The sequence below is a fragment of the Chlorocebus sabaeus genome, chromosome 8 (genome assembly GCF_047675955.1).
Source record: "Chlorocebus sabaeus isolate Y175 chromosome 8, mChlSab1.0.hap1, whole genome shotgun sequence".
Lineage (NCBI taxonomy): Eukaryota > Metazoa > Chordata > Mammalia > Primates > Cercopithecidae > Chlorocebus > Chlorocebus sabaeus.
The window spans coordinates 40,134,522-40,153,360 of NC_132911.1; positions in this window are offsets into that span (position 1 = coordinate 40,134,522).

Below are 18,839 nucleotides of genomic sequence, written 5' to 3' on the forward strand. Positions count from 1 at the left end.
TATTACCAAGGTGAGAATGTGGGCCAAGTGTGTCAGAGGATTCAATTACTTAAGCAAAGCTAGAGGCTGGCTGCAGTGGCTCACACCTGTAATCCTAGCACTTTGGGAGGCCAAGGCAGGTGGCTCCCTTGAGCCCAGGAGTTCAAGACCAGCCTTGGTGACAGAGCAGGATCCCCTCTCAAAAGAAAAGAAAAAAAGAAAAGAAAAGAAAGAGAAAAGCTAGAAATTTTATTTTCACTGTAATTTCAAATATTAACTAATTTAAAAAACTTTAACACTGTACATACACCAAACAAGACATGGCTGAGGGTTGAATTCAGCCTTCAAGCCTCTGGTTTACAATATTTGCATTAGAAAACCTAGAGTAAATGGGCATCTATATAACTCAGCTCTGTAATTTCATGTACTGATTCCCAACTGCTGGGTTCCTAATCTTGGAAAATTCTGCTTGAGCCAGAACTGCACCTGCATCTTGAATTGAATAAACTGATACTGGAAAGAGAAATACAAGCAACTGTTGTGTGCCAGCTTGTGCCAACAACTGAAAAATGTGATCTTACTACTGTCTCATAAAGAGGTGCAAGGTGGGCACACCCATCCTGGTTTCATAGAGGAGATAACCCAGACTCAGAAAGATTCAGCAAATGTACCCAAGTTTATGAGGTCACAGTTGACAGAGCAGAGATTCATATCCAGATCTGTCTCACACCAAAGCCCATGTACTTGACCACTTCATAAAATGGCTTGTCAATTCAGTTAAAGATATGCAGATAATGTTAGCCACTGATACAACACATACATTCCAAAGTCTTCATGGCTTAATCCAGTTGTAGGTTATTTCTCACCTAACACCCAGAAGTATGTACCTAAGCAGCAGGCAGCCTCTTGCCAATCATTCAGGAACCATCTTCTAGCTTGGCTCTCTTTTACTGTGGTTGCCAACAGGAGAGTGTGGGGAAGAACATGGAGTATATCACACCAGAGGGATTTATGGGTGGGGCTTGGGAGTGGTGCTTGTCCCTTCTGAGCACATGCCACGTCTCTGAATCAGGCAAGGACCACACAGGACAGGGCAAGGGAGGCTGGGAAATGTCATCAGGATATGACCCAGAAGGAAGAGACAACCAGGGTTAGTGAACATCTAGACATTTCTGGCAAAGAAGTTTGGCTGTCAATATTCTTATCCAAAAGGCAATAATTTTTTTTTTTTTTTGGTGGGGACAGAGTTTCACTCTTGCTGCCCAGGCTAGAGTGCAATGGCATGATCTCGGCTCACCACAACCTCCACCTCCTGGGTTCAAGCAATTCTTCTGTCTCAGCCTCCCAAGTAACTGGGATTACAGGCATGCGCCACCACGGTTGGCTAATTTTGTATTTTTAGTAGAGACTAAAGTTTTCACCATGTTGGTCAGGCTGGTCTCGAACTCCCAACCTCAGGTGATCCACCCACCTCGACCTCCCGAAGTGCTGAGATTACAGGTGTGAGCCACCGTGCCTGGCCAGCAATAATTTTTTTTTACCACCTAGATCCAGTGCATTCTTCCTTGGGGAGTCTTTGTATTAGATCATGGGATTTTCAGCCTATTTTGTCCAAGAGATGATGATGAAGTCCCATTGATAGCTATATTCCCATGAACATGTTTAGCTTTTTCTGTATTAGCATATTACAGAGGCCTTTTCTTTCTGATAGTTTATAACCTCAAAAAAGTTATGATGTGGACAGTCCCTTTAAATCCCATAATCCATCATCAATGATAGTATTATGTAGTAACTCCCACTTTTAAATTGAATTTTAGTGCTCTCCATTAACAGTTCACTAGAGAGAAATGACAAATAATTTCATGGCTCAAGAGCAAAAGACATATGAATTCAGCAAAAACCCACAGGGTCTGGCAGCAGTGATCAGTGGGGGGTGAACAAAATGTGTAGTCTTCAAATTAAGGCTATTTGCTTTCCATCTTTCTAATTGCACAATTTAGTATCACAAAGGGTCATTAGCACATCTTTTTTAGAAGAGTGTTTTGCTATTGTCCTGTGTTAAGAGTGTGTCTTCTTGCTGGTATTGTTACTCATTGCCCCATATTTGTTTACAGGCAGAGGAGACTGGTGCCTTAAAAGCCGAAAATCTTTGCTTCAATGTATGAACCAATTTCCCATTCTCATTGAAAAGGAAGATATTCCAGGGTGCCTCATTTTTTCTTTCCTTGAGGTTTTATTTATTTATTTATTTATTTATTTCCTTTTAAATTCTTCAAGAAAGAATAGCACTTTAGGCTCAGTTTATTGTAAAGATTTGTAAACGCATCCAGAACTTGGCTTCCTCATACAAACGTCTTTTTTAAATGCAAGGAACATCCCCCTAAAACATTGTATGCACTCAGCACAGCTCCTTCTGCACTAACCACATCAGGAAAAGAGGGCAGGATGACTGTCTTATGTAACCTCCACCTCTGGGCCTCTGCAGAAAGAAGAAGCTAGTAACTTTATTGAGATTTATCCATTGTCTATAGGAACAAGCCCCTACCCACACTACAGGGATGTCACTCCATAGCTTGCCGTTCTTTGACCTCCAAATACTCTGGACACCATGTATGAAAGGGAAATCTAATGATGATGTAGGAAAAACTAACAGCATTATTTGTTCATTGTTAGGAAGTGAAGAAATTTCAAGTCCTGACGTTCCTGTCAACCTCATAAGAAGCTATTCTCCATTCAGCCCCTGGAGAGATTAAAATTCCATCAGAGTCCACCGAGGTTTGATGGTGGTCTGAATACCATCTTACTACGTCATTTCTCGAAAATCAGATCACTCACCTGTTCCAGAGAGCCCCAGATATGATCATAGAAAGCTTCAGAACGGTCTCGTTCTTCTGCTACTCTCACCCTGAGAAGATCCACAGTCTGACTCCTGGCAATGTGGTAACACAGCTTGGAGAACCCAAAGGTTAAAGTCTTCACATCCCCATCTACAGCTCGTCTGCTTCAAAATCATCTGCACCTCCCAGACACTATATCCCCACTTATTCTTAGAAATAACTTGACCATCGGTACCGTTTTACAGAACACTTACTATGTGCCAGGCATTGTTCCAAGTTTCCTATAAATATTACAAAACCAAAATATCTTTTATGTAACCATGTTGTATATTAAAGACTCATATCTGTTAATTAATTAATTAATCTTTTAAAAAAAATGGAGATTGAGTCTCACTCTGTCGCCCAGGTTGGAGTGCAATGGCAGAATCTTGGCTCACTGCAACCTCTGCTTCCTGAGTTCAAGTGAGTCTCCTGTCTCAGCCTCCGAGTAGCTGGGACTATAGGCGTGAACCACTATTTGTATTTTTAATAGGGATGGGGTTTCACCATGTTGGCCAGGCTGGTCTTAAACTCAGGTGATCTAGCCACCTTGGCCACCCAAAGTGCTGGGATTACAGGCGTGATCCACTGTGCCCAGTCTCTGTTAATTTATTAAATCTTTTGTTCCTTTATTCACCAGGGCACTCCATTCACAGTAGTGACAGCTGCCATAAGGGTTTCAGTGTTTCAGAGTCTTACCAAACATTAGCAAGCTTATTGTCATCATACTATCCATAGACATTATGAAAGCCAGCAATTTGTTGTCTAATATTCAAGTCAAAATAATGCAATATGTCAAAGCTTTATATGGGCTAATGTTTGTTCCTCGTTTCACAGTATTTTCATGATCTCCACTTCAATGCCTTTCCACAGACCAAAAAAAAAAAAAAACAACAGCAACAACAACAACAAAATCTTATGACAAGTGAATCTTTATTCTGAGACGTGAAAGAAAGGAAATGTACAAATATAATGTTTACCTATGCAATTAAAGATGTTGTACCCTTGAAGGTCTCAATATAGAGACTGTCTCTTTTCCTTGCTGGCTCTTACAGACTTGCAATAGGCAGCTACAGTTCATAAATACAACAAAATTATTCAGATTTTTAAGGTGCTGCTCCCAAGATACTATTACTTACATCTGTTACCTATATTTCTTCCCAAATGCCTGGCATCAATATGACATAAGTACCAACATTATGTAAATTCTGTATCTAAAAAGATGGAAAATAAAGAATCTTAGCACCTTTATTAAAAATATTCAGAAATATCTTTTGTCTTTGGGCCTAAAAATATTCAGAAACAAATAAAATGCAGATTAATTAGGAAAATGTAAAATCTTAGAAAACAGACACTGAAGATAAAGAACAAAGGGAAGAAAAATGCAGGCCTGAGTAGGTTGAAAACTCATTTGATGACTTGAGACATCTTTTTCTTTAACACACCAGTACAGCCTGATGTAATTGATAACCAATTTGTTATGCCTAATCCCAGCAGAAACCTATCATCCACATCTACTATGTAATTGCTTTGAGAGTAGGAACAATTTCATTTCAGCTGGAGACCTAGACATAGAAACACATCATTTTAGTACACATGACATAGTACAGTAGTGATATAATTCAGCCAGTAGGAGAGAATTTTTTTAAATACCTGAGGGGTAATCTTTAACCTCATTACTATTAACAGATGCAAGCTTCTCCTCCATCTAAATTCTTGGCAAAGTTGTCAATGAGTTATCAAATTGCTGGTCACAGTCTTTGTTGATTCTATTTCTCTTCCCCTTGGAAGAATTGGTGTTAGTTATCATCTCCATTCCCTTTTTCTTAAAAACCTGTACAGTTCATGCTGTTAAAAATCTGTACAGTTCATGATGGCTTCCATACCTATCACCACCAAAGAGTTCTTCGTGTTGCTGATTCCAATTGGTGTTATTAGTACTGTTTTTCTCAACCTTTCATAAAGATGACTGGCTTGTATGGTTATCCTCCCAATCTTCTAGAATTGGGTTATCTTTTTCTTGTTGAGGTGTAGGAGTTCTTTATTATTCTAAATATAAGTCCCTTATTTTATATATGTATATATGTATATATATAAGGTGTGTGTGTGTGTGTGTTTATATATATAGTAAGTTTTATATGTATGGTGTGTGTGTGTGTGTATATATACAATTTGCAAATAATTCCTCCCATTCTCTGAGTTGCTTTTTTACTTTCTTCATAATGTCCTTTGAAGCACAAAAGTATTACTAATCTATCCAATTTTTTTTTTTTTTGTCACTTATGCTTTTGTCTAAGCTGGCTTTGACTAACCCAATATCACAAAATTTTACTGCTATGTTTTCTTGGAAACTTGTATAGCTTTAACTCCTATATGTATGTCTATGACCCATTCTGAGTTATTTCTGTGTATGGTGTGGGGAAGGGATTCGACTGCATTCTTTTGCATTGGTGTATCAACCTATCCCAGCACAATTTGTTCAAAGTAGCTATTCTTTTCACCATTGAATTATTTTGGCACCCTTGCTGAAAATCAACTAACTATAAATGTAAGGGCTCATTTCTGAACTCCCAATTCTGTTTTGTTACTCTATAAGTCTATACTTATGCCAACACCACATTATCTTGATTACTGTATGTTTGTGTTAATGCTGACACTGGGAAGTTTTTAGTCTGTTGAGCTAACAAAATATCATCGATTGATTGCCTAATAAACAACACAGGTTTATTTCTCACAGTCCCAGAGGCTTGGAAATCCAAGGTGCCAGCAGATTCAGTGTTTGATGATGGCTGGATTTCTTATAGATAGCTGCCTTCTCCCTGTAACCACACATTGTGGAAGGGGCAAGGGAGCTCCTTGGGGTATCTTTTATAAGGCTGCTAATCTCACCCATGAGGACTCTGCCTAATAACCTAATCACCTCTCAAAGGCTCCATCTATTACTATTATCTTAGTGATCAGGACATCAATGTATGAATTTGAGGAAGACATAAGCATTCAGTATGTTGTAGGAAGTATGAATCCTTTAATTTTGTTCTTCTTTTTCCAGATTATTTTGGCTAGTCTGGGCCCCTTGAATTGTCACATGAATATTAGGATAACTTGTCATTTTCTGCAAAAAAAAATTTTTTTTTGGAATTTTAACTAGTATTGCATTGGATCTATAGATAAACTTGGGAAGTATTACCATTTAACAATAGGAAGTCTTTTAACTCATGGACATAGGGCGCCTTTCCATTTATTTACATCTTTCATGTGTTACAGCAATTTTATTGTTTTTGGAGTAAAAGCCTTATGCATCTTTTGTTAAATTTATTTCTAAGCATTTTAATCTTTTGGATGCTATTGTAAATTGAATCTATTTAAAGTTTCATTTTTGAATTGTTTGTTGCTAAGGTAAAGAAATACTATTTGACTTCTGTATGTTGATCTTATATCTCTCAACCTTGATGAACATATTTATAAATTCTAATAGGTGTTGGATGGATTCCTTAGGATTTTTAAATATACACGTTCATATCATATGCAAATGAAGGTCGTTTTACTTTTTTGTCTCATTTTATTGCCAAGTTTCCCAGGCTAGAACTTCCAGTACAATGTTGAATGAAAGTATTGAGAGTAAACATCTTTGTTTTGTTACTGATCATAGGGGGAAAGCATTCACTCTTTCACTTTCAAGTATGATGTCATCTGTGAGTTTCTCACACATAGACTTTATCAGTTTGAAGTAGTTCCTTTCTATTCCTACTTATAGAGTGCTGTTGTTTTTATCTCGAAAGGGTGTTAGATTTTTGTCAGATACTTTTTTTTGGCACCTCAGATTATTATTGTGGATTTTGTCCTTTATCTTATTTATATGGTATATTATATTTATTGATTTTTGGATATTGAACCAATCTTCATTATTAGGATAAATCCAACTTGGTCATGGTGTATAAGTACTTTTTTACATGTTTCTAGATTCCATTATCTAGTATATTGTTGAGAATTTTTATGTCTATAATCATAAAGGATAGTGATCTCCAGTTTTCTTTCCTTATGATAGCTTTATTTAGTTTTGAAAGTTTTTTATTTTTAAAGTGAACTGGTTTGCTACCCCATTTTCAACTTTCCTGTTAACTTCTCAGAGAATAGTAGCCAGAATCTTTAACCTGGTCTGCAAAATGCTGCAAAGCCATACTCCATTATCTCTGACTTCCTCACCTCTTTTTCCTTTCATATTTTGGAATGTTCTTTCTTTCCTATATGTCTGATATGTACTAGGTGTTCGATTAAATTTTTATTAAATAAGCAATATTTATAATTATAATTTTCTATAATTATAAGTTTAAAAAGAGGTTACATGTCCAGCAGTGCTGTAAATGTTTTATGTATATTAACTCACTTAACCTTTACAATGACCTTTACTTGTAGGTATTGTTATTCCTGATTACAGATAAGAAAACAGAGGCAAAGAGATATTGAGTAATTTGCCTATGGTGGCAGAGCTAGTAAGCGATAGAGCAAGGACTCAACTCTAGAGGCTCTTTACTGAAACCTTGCTCTCAACCAGGAAACTGTAACACCTCTTAGTAAAGAAGCTGGTATATTCTTTTACAAATAGCTGGTAAGGCAAGTCACACATGAGAATTTCCACATGTGATCCCTGCAGGTGAAATATATGAGAGCAATTCAAGACCATAAAAATTAATACGTAAATACATAATAGTCAAGTACTAGATCTCATGGTAAAGAAAACAAATATAATGTTAGTCCAGAAAAGGGAAAGTTCATTGAGTCCTCAACTCAGGAAGCTCAGAAATTCAGAAAAAAGGCCAACTATGAGTTAAGTGTTGAATGGAGACTAGAATTTGAATAGGCTGAAAACAGGGGAAAGGAGAAAATAAGGGCATAAACTATTCCTGAGAGTGGGGGTTATGCTGCATAATGCTTAGTATGTGCCTGGGTGCATAGGCTCTCAGTTACACCCACTGATTCACACTTTTCTCTTTCTCATCAGAATCACCACCTGTATCATTTTATTCTCAGAAGATGGTTTTAGTGTTGACAGAGTTCGTGAGATCATACTCAGTGCCTGGATCTGAGTTATTTGCAAGGGTGATATTAGGGTCTGTATGCAGATGACATGATCCCATACAGGGAAAACTCTAAAGAATTCACAAAAATTAATAAAGGTAATAAGCAAAGTTGCAGAGTACAAGACCAAGGCATAGAGATTAGTTGTGTTTTATACATGAGGAATGAAGAATCTGAAAAGGGAAATTAATAAAATATACAATTTCATTTACAACAGCATCCAAAAAGGTAAGATACTTAGGAATAAATTTAATGAGGTGGGAAGTGCATACACTGAAAACTACAAAGCATTGCTAAAAGAATTTAAAGATGATACAAATAAAAGAAAAGACATCCAGTTTCCATGGATTGGAAGACTTAATATTGTTAAGGTGTCAATACTATTGATATAGTTTGGACCTATGTCCCCACCCAAATCTCGTGTTGAATTGTAATCCCCAATGTTGGGGGTGGGGCATGGTGGGAAGTGATTGAATTATGGGGGTGAATTTCTAATGAATGATTTAGCACCATCCCCTTGGTGCTGTCCTTGTGATAGTGAGTGAATTCTCACAAGATCTGGTTGTTTGAAAGTGTTTGGCCCCCTCCCTCTATCTCTTGCTCCTGCCTTTGCCATATGATGTGCCTGTTTCCCCTTTGCCTTCCACCATGATTGGAAATTTCCTAAGGCCTCTCCAGAAGCAGATGGCACTATACTTCCTGTACAGCCTGCAGAACCATAAGCCAATTAAAGCTCTTTTCTTTATAAATTACCCAATCTCAGGTATTTCTTTGTAGCAATGCAAGAATGGACTAATACAACTATCCAGCATAATTTACACACTCAAGTGAACACAACATAACACAACAATGAAACCTAACACAACCATGAAACTCAATTAAAAAAAATCAGCAACAGCTCTGAATGGACATTTTTTTCAGAAAAGGCTTACAAATGGCCAATAAACACATGAAAAGATGCTCAACGTAATTACTTATTAGGGTAATACAAGTTCCCACATGAGATACCACTTCACACCCACTAGGATGGCTATAATAACAACAACAAACAAACACTAAAACTCAGGAAATAACGACTGTTGGCAATGATGTGGAGGAATAGCAACTCTCATACATTGCTGGTAGGGGTGTAAAATGGTGCAACTGTCATGGAAAACAGTTTGGTGGTCCCTCAAAAAGTTAAACATGGAATTATCATGTGACCCAACAATTCTAATCCTTGGTGTTCCCGGTGTGAATGGCTGGAGCTGGCATTATGGGAGGTAAAAGAACTTACGAAGACACTCATGGGTAAAGAAAGGCAGGTTTAATAGAGAAAGTACAAAATATGTTGTGAGAGTGCAAGGGGCAGCACAGCGGAGAAGGAGCTGTCTGCCAAGAGCCAGGGGCTTGAGGGAGGTTTTATAGGGTTGTGCTACAAAGGCTACATACAGATAAGGTCATGCTGCTGGGGCTAGTTTCACAGAGAGTTATTTGGGAACAGGATGTTGTGCCAGAGAGTTGTTCGTGGTTAGTTGTCTCTCAGAACAATCGTTCTTCCCTACCTTGGGGCTCCCTCCTCATTGTTGCTAAATTATCCACACTTGGTATATGCCCAAAAGAAAGGAAAACAGGTACTCAAGCAAATACTCTTACAGGAGTACTCATAGCAGCATAGTTTACAATAGCCAAAGGTAAAAACAATGCAATCGTTCATCAACAGATACATAAATAAACAAAATGTGGTATGTAAGTATAACAGAATATTACTCAGCCATTAAAAAAGAGTAAAGTTCCGGTACATGCTATAACATGGATGAACTTTGAAAATACTATGCTCAGTGAAGGAAGCCAGACACAGAAAACCACAAAATGTATGATGCCATTTATATGAAATGTGTAGAATAGGTAAAACCATAGAAACAGAAGGCAGAGCAGTGGTCGCTTAGTGGTAGAGGGAGGAAGAAATGGGAACTGACTGCTTAATAAGTATGGGTTTTTTTGGTGGGGGTGTTGATGCAACGTTTTGCAACTAGATAGAGATTATGGTTGGCTGCACAGCATTGTGAATATACTAAATATTGTCCTCTTAAAAATGGTCAATTTTATGTTTTGTGACTTTTACCTCAATTTTTAAAAATTGGCTTGGTATATACAATCCTCTGTGAAGCTCCATTCTGTTGACAAGTAACCACAGCTCCCCATACTCACACCTCATATTCCCTCCCTTTGCCCTGACACCTCACCACCACCCCACCACCCCATCCCCATAGGACAATGCATCAGCTACCAGAGACTTTTCCCTTACCCTCTCTGTTTTGCAACTTTTACCCATACTGGCCCAGCTACAGATGATGGCATGTTAGAGGTGGGGCAGTTCAGCAGTTCCATTGACTGCTAATGAGGTACACACTGATAAGTAGCCAAAAATAACCAGGGTAGGCAGAATGTTTCTAAATAGAAATGTGATACACTCGCAAGTGGGCATGAGGCAGAATATGGCAGAGCACCAGAAAGACAGCAGATGGGTGGTTTAGACACAGCTGCTGTCACTGGGGGGGAGAGACTTGTGATTACCATAGAGATAGGGGGCAAAGAGATTTTATTTGGGGAGCACATTTCAAGGGCGTGAAGGATGTGAATAGTCACTTCTAAAACTCAGTAGGGGGTTATATTTTATTTTAATTTATTGAGACGGAGTTTTGCTCTTGTTGCCCAGAATGGAGTGCAATGGCACAAGCTCAGCTCACTGCAACTAGAGGAGTTATAACATAAGATTTGGGGTGACGGCATGGAAATTAAAAGCTGATGAAGCACATGGTCTTTAGATCAGGATGTACTTGAGTTGTGTGATACAGAGTGTAAGGGGGAGCACACCGCTAAGGTGATGACTGATAACATTTTAGAATCTGAAAACGCTTAAGAAAGAGGTTTATGTGGAGAGCAATTATTGCAGTTTTTCCTAAAGCTATTGGAGTGGAGAACTTAATTTAGTTACTTTCCAGCAATCTTTGTCTTGTCAGGCTCATTCTTTTCTGCAGACTTTCAGGGAGACTTCTCAGGAGCCAGTTCTGTATCTATCCTCATCCTGTCTTAACATTTACTGAGATGCAGCTCATCACATCTAAATCACATCTGATCTTTGGTTATCTTGTTTAGACTATAAGCACCTCCCTGGATTCTGTAATTCACTTAAAATCACATCGGCCTGAACAGTGTGACATTATTTGTGTGTTATTTAACTCTCTATACTAGGGCAGTCAGTTAGTTGCCTTATTCTGGAATTCCCACTGTTAATGTTGCAGGCTGGCCTACTCTAGAGGTAGCTCCTTTTTTCTTTTTCTTTTTTTTAAATTTAAGCTGAACAAACACGTAGTGTTTACTTTACGACAGGCACTGGGCTAAATGCTTTATAAATATGAAGTCATATTAGTACATGAATAATACAAGTGCTTTAGCTATCTTTATCTCCTGCCAATATCAGAGCTTTAGAAATCAGCATGATGAATATTAAATATGGGTTCTCATAGATGAGATTAGTGGTATGCAAACTGCATGTCATGACTAGAATATTACAGAGGGTCTTCTCACTTTTGCATGAACATCTAATCAGCTTTGCAACTTTCCTTAAGGGATAATACTTGGAGTCTGATTTCTAAATGGCCAGATATTGCACCATATAGTGTCCAGCTATTAGTCAGAAGACATTGTTATGTAATACTTATTCTCATGATAAAAGAATCTTGTCTTTAGAATATTATTTTCTATCTGCATTAAGTGAGAATTTTATATAGGATTGGTTGAAGGACCTAGATGTAAGGATTGTTTTATGCCTATTAGCTAACAAATGTTTATTTAGTAAATGTCCAAATATGGGAAAGATTTCAGTCTGAGACTTGTTTTCATTATAATCTTATAGCAAGACTGCAGAGCTATAGCTACTCCTCACCCAACTCAAACATTTTTGTGACTACTGTTATCTACCAGAAAGAGCTTGTGAGTTGTATATGACCAAATCAGCCAGTTTGCAACTTCACAATACCAGCTCTGTTTCCAGCCTCCAGCAAGAGCGGTCCTCACACCATCTGTGGCTATAATCTCTTACCACGACTGTCAGATTGTCGGGGGCCTCTGCTTCTCAGGTTTATAACACTGCTGCCTTAGACATGTGGTAAATGATTTCACTGTTCCCTGTGGGTATGTGGGGCCTTCTTTGCAGAACTTTTCTCTGATCCTTCCTAGCTATAGCAGAAGGAGGAGAGCTGCAAAGCTTGCTGATTTCTTGGGATTTGGACGAAACCATCATTTCTTCTCCAGTAGCATCTCCTGTGTTATAGCCTGATATAGTTTGACTGTGTCCTCACCTAAATCTCATTTTGAATTGTAACTCCCCATAATTCCCACGTGTTGTGGGAGGGACCTGGTGGGAGATAATTTGATAATGGGGGTGATTTCCCCTAACTACTGTTCTTGTGGTAGTGAATAAGTCTCATGAGATCTGATGGTTTCATAAGCGGAAACTCTTTTCTCTTGTTTCTCTTTCTCTCTTGACTGCCACCATGCAAAACATGCCTTTCACATTCCGCCATGATTGTGAGGCTTCCCCAGCTACATGGAACTGTTAAGTCCATTAAACCTTTTCTTCTTTATAAATTACCCAGTCTCAGGTATATCTTCATCAGTAGCATGAAAAGGACTAATACATGGCCTGAGTAACATCCGAGACGTTAACTGCTACTCCACCCCCACTGATGTGTGGAAGCCAGCCACTAAGAATGTCCCCAACAGCTGGGCATGGTGGCTCACACCTGTAATCCCAGTGCTCTGGGAGGTTTAAGCAAGCGGATCAGCTGTGGTCAGGAGTTTGAGTCCAGCCCAGCCAACATGATGAAACTCTGTCTCTACTAAAAATATAAAAATTAGCCAGGCATAGTGGTGGCACACACCTGTAATCCTAGCTACTTGGGAGGCTGAGGCAGGAGAATCACTGCAACCCAGGAGGTGGAGGTTGCAATGTGCCAAGACCATGCCACTGCACTCCAGCCTAGGTGACTGAACGAGACTCTGTCTTAAAAAATAAATAAATAAATAAAATAAGAATGCTCCTGTCATTCCTGACTCCTGGTTGTCGTACCATCTTATGGTTCCCTCCGAAGGTGTACCAAGGTTGTTCTGTGACACCAGTGGAACGCAACAGAAATAACGATATGTCCTTTCCAAAGTTAGGTGGTAAAAGACAAAGCGGCTGTAATGTTGGTTATTCTCTCTCTTACCTCTATGACCACCAAGAGGAAAATAAATTATCTGTACCCAGGTTCAGGATGACTTTGACCTCAGGGAAGGTGTTATAGAATCATATTTTAAAAAATGCCTTCCTGTTCCAGAGAGCTTGATGTTGAGAAACTACCTTGGGAAGTAAATATTTATCCAGACAGATCTAGAATTCCAGGTGCCTGAAAGGTAGTGATTCAGCAAATTTATGAGGTCAAGAAACCACCAGTTACAGTGCTGGCCCTGAGTAGCCTCTAGTGTTTTCCAGTGTGTGGGAAGGTTAGGGCTGTGGTATGAGATCCCTGGGATTAGGGACAGGTTCTGTTATGCAATGGAAAGAGGCCTGGCTCTTATGGGTTCTGGTCACTTACTGTGTGACTTTGGGAGCGTCACATCCTCTCTCTGTCTTATCTTTAGCATCTGTGAAATGATGCTTCCCAGAGTTTTTGAGAGAATAAAGTGAGTTAAAATGTGAGAGTGTTTGGTAAACTCTGAAATGCTATATAACCATGAAAGATTATTATTACTCATCTATACCAATTTTAAAAACTCAAATGTAAATTTACAAGTTAGAAAGTCATTCTGTGCTAAAAATATTGTTCCAAATCTAATTAAATTGAAACAACAGTGTATTTGTCAATTTGTAGGCTAAGTATCCAAAAAGTAACACTATGGAATGTAACTAACAGGAATCGACCACAATAATACATATATATTTTTGTATACATTTATATTTATATTTTCTGTATAACAACTACCTATAATAGCCAAATTTTAGTAACAACCTTATTCAGAATTCATTTTTCAAGACCAGAAATCAGTGCCTTCCTAACACCTGGCTTGCTTAAGTCCACTAAAAACAGTGTTAAAATGTATATAAACTTTTTATTTGCATTGCACTTTGCAGTTTTCACAGTTTTTCATGCATTTTCTCATTTAACTCTCATAAAATACTTTGAAGCTAACTTGAACACTATGATCTCCAAGGTACAGCTGAGTGAAGAAATTGAGCTTCAGAAAGTATGAAAGTCATTCCGAGGTCATGTAACTGTTAATATTATGTACTAGTGGCACAGCGGGGACTCACTTGCATGGGTTCTCACTTCAAGTTCCGTATACTTTCTATTACACCACAGATATCGTGAACTCTATGGATGGGCAATCTCAATCTTTCAGCCTCTCTTCCCACCCTTGGCTTCTCAAACATACGGAATCATCCTATCTCTCAGCAAATCAGCTTACATCACTTGATTTTGCCCCAAGGATCGATCCACCAATTTCTCTTAGCCCCTGTCTGAGCTGGAATACCTTTGCAAATCACGCTACTTTACCCCAGGCCCCTAATATAGGAAGTAAAACCTTCCAGCATGCCCAGTGTTTGTATATTTTAATATTCTATAGAGTCCTGTTTGGAAAAATAATTTCTTCCCAGAAGCCCTGATTGTCCTGGAAATATAGCAGAACCTGGCAAAAGTGATTCTGCACATCTAGACTTAGACCCAGAGGGCAGGGAGGATGACTTTAATTCCTGGCATCTATCTTCCTGTGGGACTCATCCTTAGAATAAAGAAGCTGAATTGCCTTTTTCTTCCTTTGTTTTCTCTTTCTTTGTTTATTCTTATTTCTAAGGACATGCTTTCCTCCCCCTGCTTCCCCTTGCCTCCTAGAAGCAGAGATTCTCAGTTATGAGATGGGGTGGAGATAAAACCTGCTTGTCAGACATTTGTTTCAAACCCACTGAATTCAAAGCGGTTGAGCTGATGGGTGGTTGCTGAAATTGACCTGACTGAGGTGGGAGGGTGGTGCCCTGTGGATATGCACTGAAGGCCTCCACTCACTTCCCTGTGGGGGCTTCCGAGCCCCTGATTGTGAGTACGATTGGGAAATAACTGCATGGGTTCTCTTCTCCCCCATTCCTTTCTGCTGCTGTTTAGAATAGAAGAGAAATATAGCTTCAGTGATTCTGTTTACTCCACACAATAGACATAAAGCCCTTGGGCAGATTTTTTCAGGGGACATAATGGGCTGAGAGTAGAAGGTGCTACTAGGTACATTTGCTTCTGCTAAACAACTTCTGATTTGATAGGGCATGAGAATAAGTAAATAGATTCATATGAGGGCTTTTTTGTTAAAAAAATAAACAATGACTTGAGGAATGAGCTTTACAAAGAGTAGGTATTCATTTTACTAGACAGTCAGGGGGTTTAGGAGACACCGGACACACACACACACACACACACACACACACACACACACACACAGTCTTCTGCATAAACCAGCAGTCCCAAAGTGAAAAATATACCACTGAGACAGTAGCCATTTATAAATCAGTTGTTCAGAGCAACTTTTCAGAGAAACAATATTACAAGGGATGGGTAGCTGGCTTGCACAAGTCATAAAGATCTATTTTGGCCCACGCGTTCCTAAACAGTAATGTTCTTCAAGAACCATAATGTATTACAGTGTCCCTAAAGAAAAATGATTTCAGCTGTCAAATCAAAAAATTCTGGCTGCTCTAAGCAGGGATTAAATCCATGCAAACCATGGGTTTTAAGTAAAGCAGCAAATACTGAGAGAATTATAATCATGAGAAATTCCAAGGACAAATAATGCTAGACAAACTTTGTATTCAAATTCAGTTTATTCCCACAAATGCATATTTTCCACAGGCTAATCAAAATTGGGCTCAGCCTGTCCTCCCTTCTCCATGCTTCCCAGTTTAGACTTCGACTCAGGCTGGTATCAGCTGGATATGGCTTACTATAGAGTGGATGTCATGTTAGCATTGCAGCTGTACTTCTTGGTGCTTTTGAGAGTCTTTCCAATCTTTACTTTTGTTTGACCCCCAAGGTGGTTCCTCGGCATCTGGCTGCCTACAGGACCTCAGTTTTAGGTGGCCCCGTGCTTTTTATCTGGGGCTGAGACCATCCTGCACTTGCCTTCCAAGCAATTTCTTTTCCCACAGATGGGTTGTGTGGTTCAGTCATCAAAGTGCAATTGGCATAGGTTGTGGGTTTAGTTGCACCAACCTCACTGCAAAGCTTCTTCACTCTTCTAAGATACCGTCAGCATCCAGGCTGTGTTTTTCTCCTGCCAAAGCCTGCTGCAGATGCTGTCCTCTTCTGTTTCAGGGCTGGTGATCCCTTTGCTACCATAGATTTCAATGGCATCAAAGACTCATCTAATGTCATGCTTTTTGCCTGAGGAAGATCTTGAATTCTAGCTCACTCACAGATGATTAACCTATCCACAGCCCAAGAAATGATCAAGCCAGCACTGTCCAATTTCAGTACTTTTTGAGGATTACTTGATGTAGTTTTCCACTGATCCCAAAGTATTAAAATACTGGGTTTTCTGTTTTCGAATTTTTTTTTTTTTGAGACAATCTTTCTCTGTCACCCAGGCTGGAGTGCAGTGATTCGGTCTTGGCTCACTGTAACCTCTGCCTCCAAGGTTCAAGCGATTCTCCTGAATCAGCCTCCTGAGTAGCTGAGACTACAGGTGTGCACCACTGCACCTGGCTAATTATTTTGTATTTTTAGTAGAGACAGGATTTAGCCATGTTGGCCAGGCTGGTCTCCAACTCCTGGCCTCAAGTGATCTGCCTGCCTCAGCCTCCCAAAGTGCTGGGATTATAGGCGTGAGATACAGCACCTGGCCAAAAATACTCTGTTTTGAGATAACAGACATTATTTTAATTAAGGGGAGAATAATGTAATATCCTCAAAGAAGACTGTCTTTATGATACCGTGGCAAGGAGTCGGTAAGGAGCATAACCACTGCAAAAGGCCACTCTGCAGCCAAGCCCAGGGCTCAGGGCTGTGCCTGCCCTTGGGCTAAGAAAAGACTGCTCACATGGGTTCATAAGGATGAGCACCTGGGCTTGTTTGAGCCCGGGCTCTGCCACCAGCCAGATTCCTGACAGCAGGTAAAGTATCTGCTTCCTCTCAAATCTGTCAAAACTCCCTCATAATCTCATCATGATAAGTGAAAATAAATGTGAATGTGCTTTCAAAAGTTAGGGCTGGGAAGTTAAAATGTTGTTGTTTATGCTTCTATCTAGTCCTCTATTTCAGCCTCAATGAAATCCACAGCTCCGTTCCTTTTTTATATTACTTTATGTCTGCAGCTGTGTGTCTAAATGCAGACTTAAATATATTCATGGAGAAGGACGGCTGTGACTGTGGCTATAAATGTGCTTTTAGCTTTTTTTTTCTCCTGGTGCAGATGACTATGTGTCTTAAACCCCTCCAGTGAGCTATGTTTTGCTTTAAAAAGCTGATGCACCAAAAATAAGGCTTGGGCTGAGTCATCAAGCCCTGAGTTTAGGGATGGGAGATGGTAGAGGAGGCAGGGAAGCGTTTCCAGTGAAGAAACACTAAGCAAAATGAGTGGCTTTATCCCAGGGGTGAGCAACCTATGGCACACAGGTTAAATTTAATCTGCTGACTGTTTTATCAATAAAGTTTTATCGAAACACAGCCACATTTGTTCATTTAGGGATTGTCTCTTGCTGCTTCTGTGCTACAAGAACAGGCTTGCACAGCTGCAATAGAGACTGTATTTGGCCTGAAAACCTAACATTGTATTATCTGGCACCTCAGAAACAGTGTACTGATCCCTACTTTCCCTTAACATCTGCAAACATCATAATTTCTGCATTTTTCTGCATATCGACCTGTTTTAGCAGCATAACACCCTATGAAGTGGTTATGGTGTGTGACTTGATGCCAATTTTCCGCTGAGGAAAATGACATTCAAAGAGGTTTTAGGGGCCGGGCGCGGTGGCTCAAGCCTGTAATCCCAGCACTTTGGGAGGCCGAGACGGGCGGATCACGAGGTCAGGAGATCGAGACCATCCTGGCTAACACGGTGAAACCCCGTCTCTACTAAAAATACAAAAAACTAGCCGGGCGAGGTGGCGGGCGCCTGTAGTCCCAGCTACTCCGGAGGCTGAGGCAGGAGAATGGCGTAAACCCGGGAGGCGGAGCTTGCAGTGAGCTGAGATCCGGCCACTGCAGTCCAGCCCGGGATGCAGAGCAAGACTCCGTCTCAAAAAAAAAAAAAAAAAAAAAAAAAAAAAAGAGGTTTTAGGACTTACCACCATTGCATCATCTAGCACTAGCCAGGATGGACTGGCGTTAGGATTCCTCAGTGTGTATCTGATTCTCTGTTCACTCCACCACATCAGCTCCTGAGTGGCAGCCTTCTTATGAGGCTGGCTTGGGGATGAAGATTTTAAATTCAAGTTATTAGACCTGCGCTTTCTTTGACTGAACACTGTGTAGTCATGAGTCACTTGAAGAAAGGGATACCTTCTGAGAAATGTGTTGTTGGGCCATCTTGTCATCGTGCAAACATTTTTGTTTTGTTTTGAGTAAAACATGGAGTGTACTTACTCAAGCCTGGACGCTGCAGCCCATTGCACACCTAGGCTATATGGGGTATGGGGTAGCCTACTGCTCCTGGGCTACAAACCTGTACAGCATGTACCGTACTGAATACCGCAGGCAATTGTAGCACGTTGGTATTTTTGCATCTAAACATATCTAAACATATAAGAGACAGAGTAGGCCATGCACGGTGGCTCATGCAGTAATTCGGCACTTTGGGAGGCTGGGGCGGGTGGATCACCTGAGGTCAGGAGTTTGAGACCAG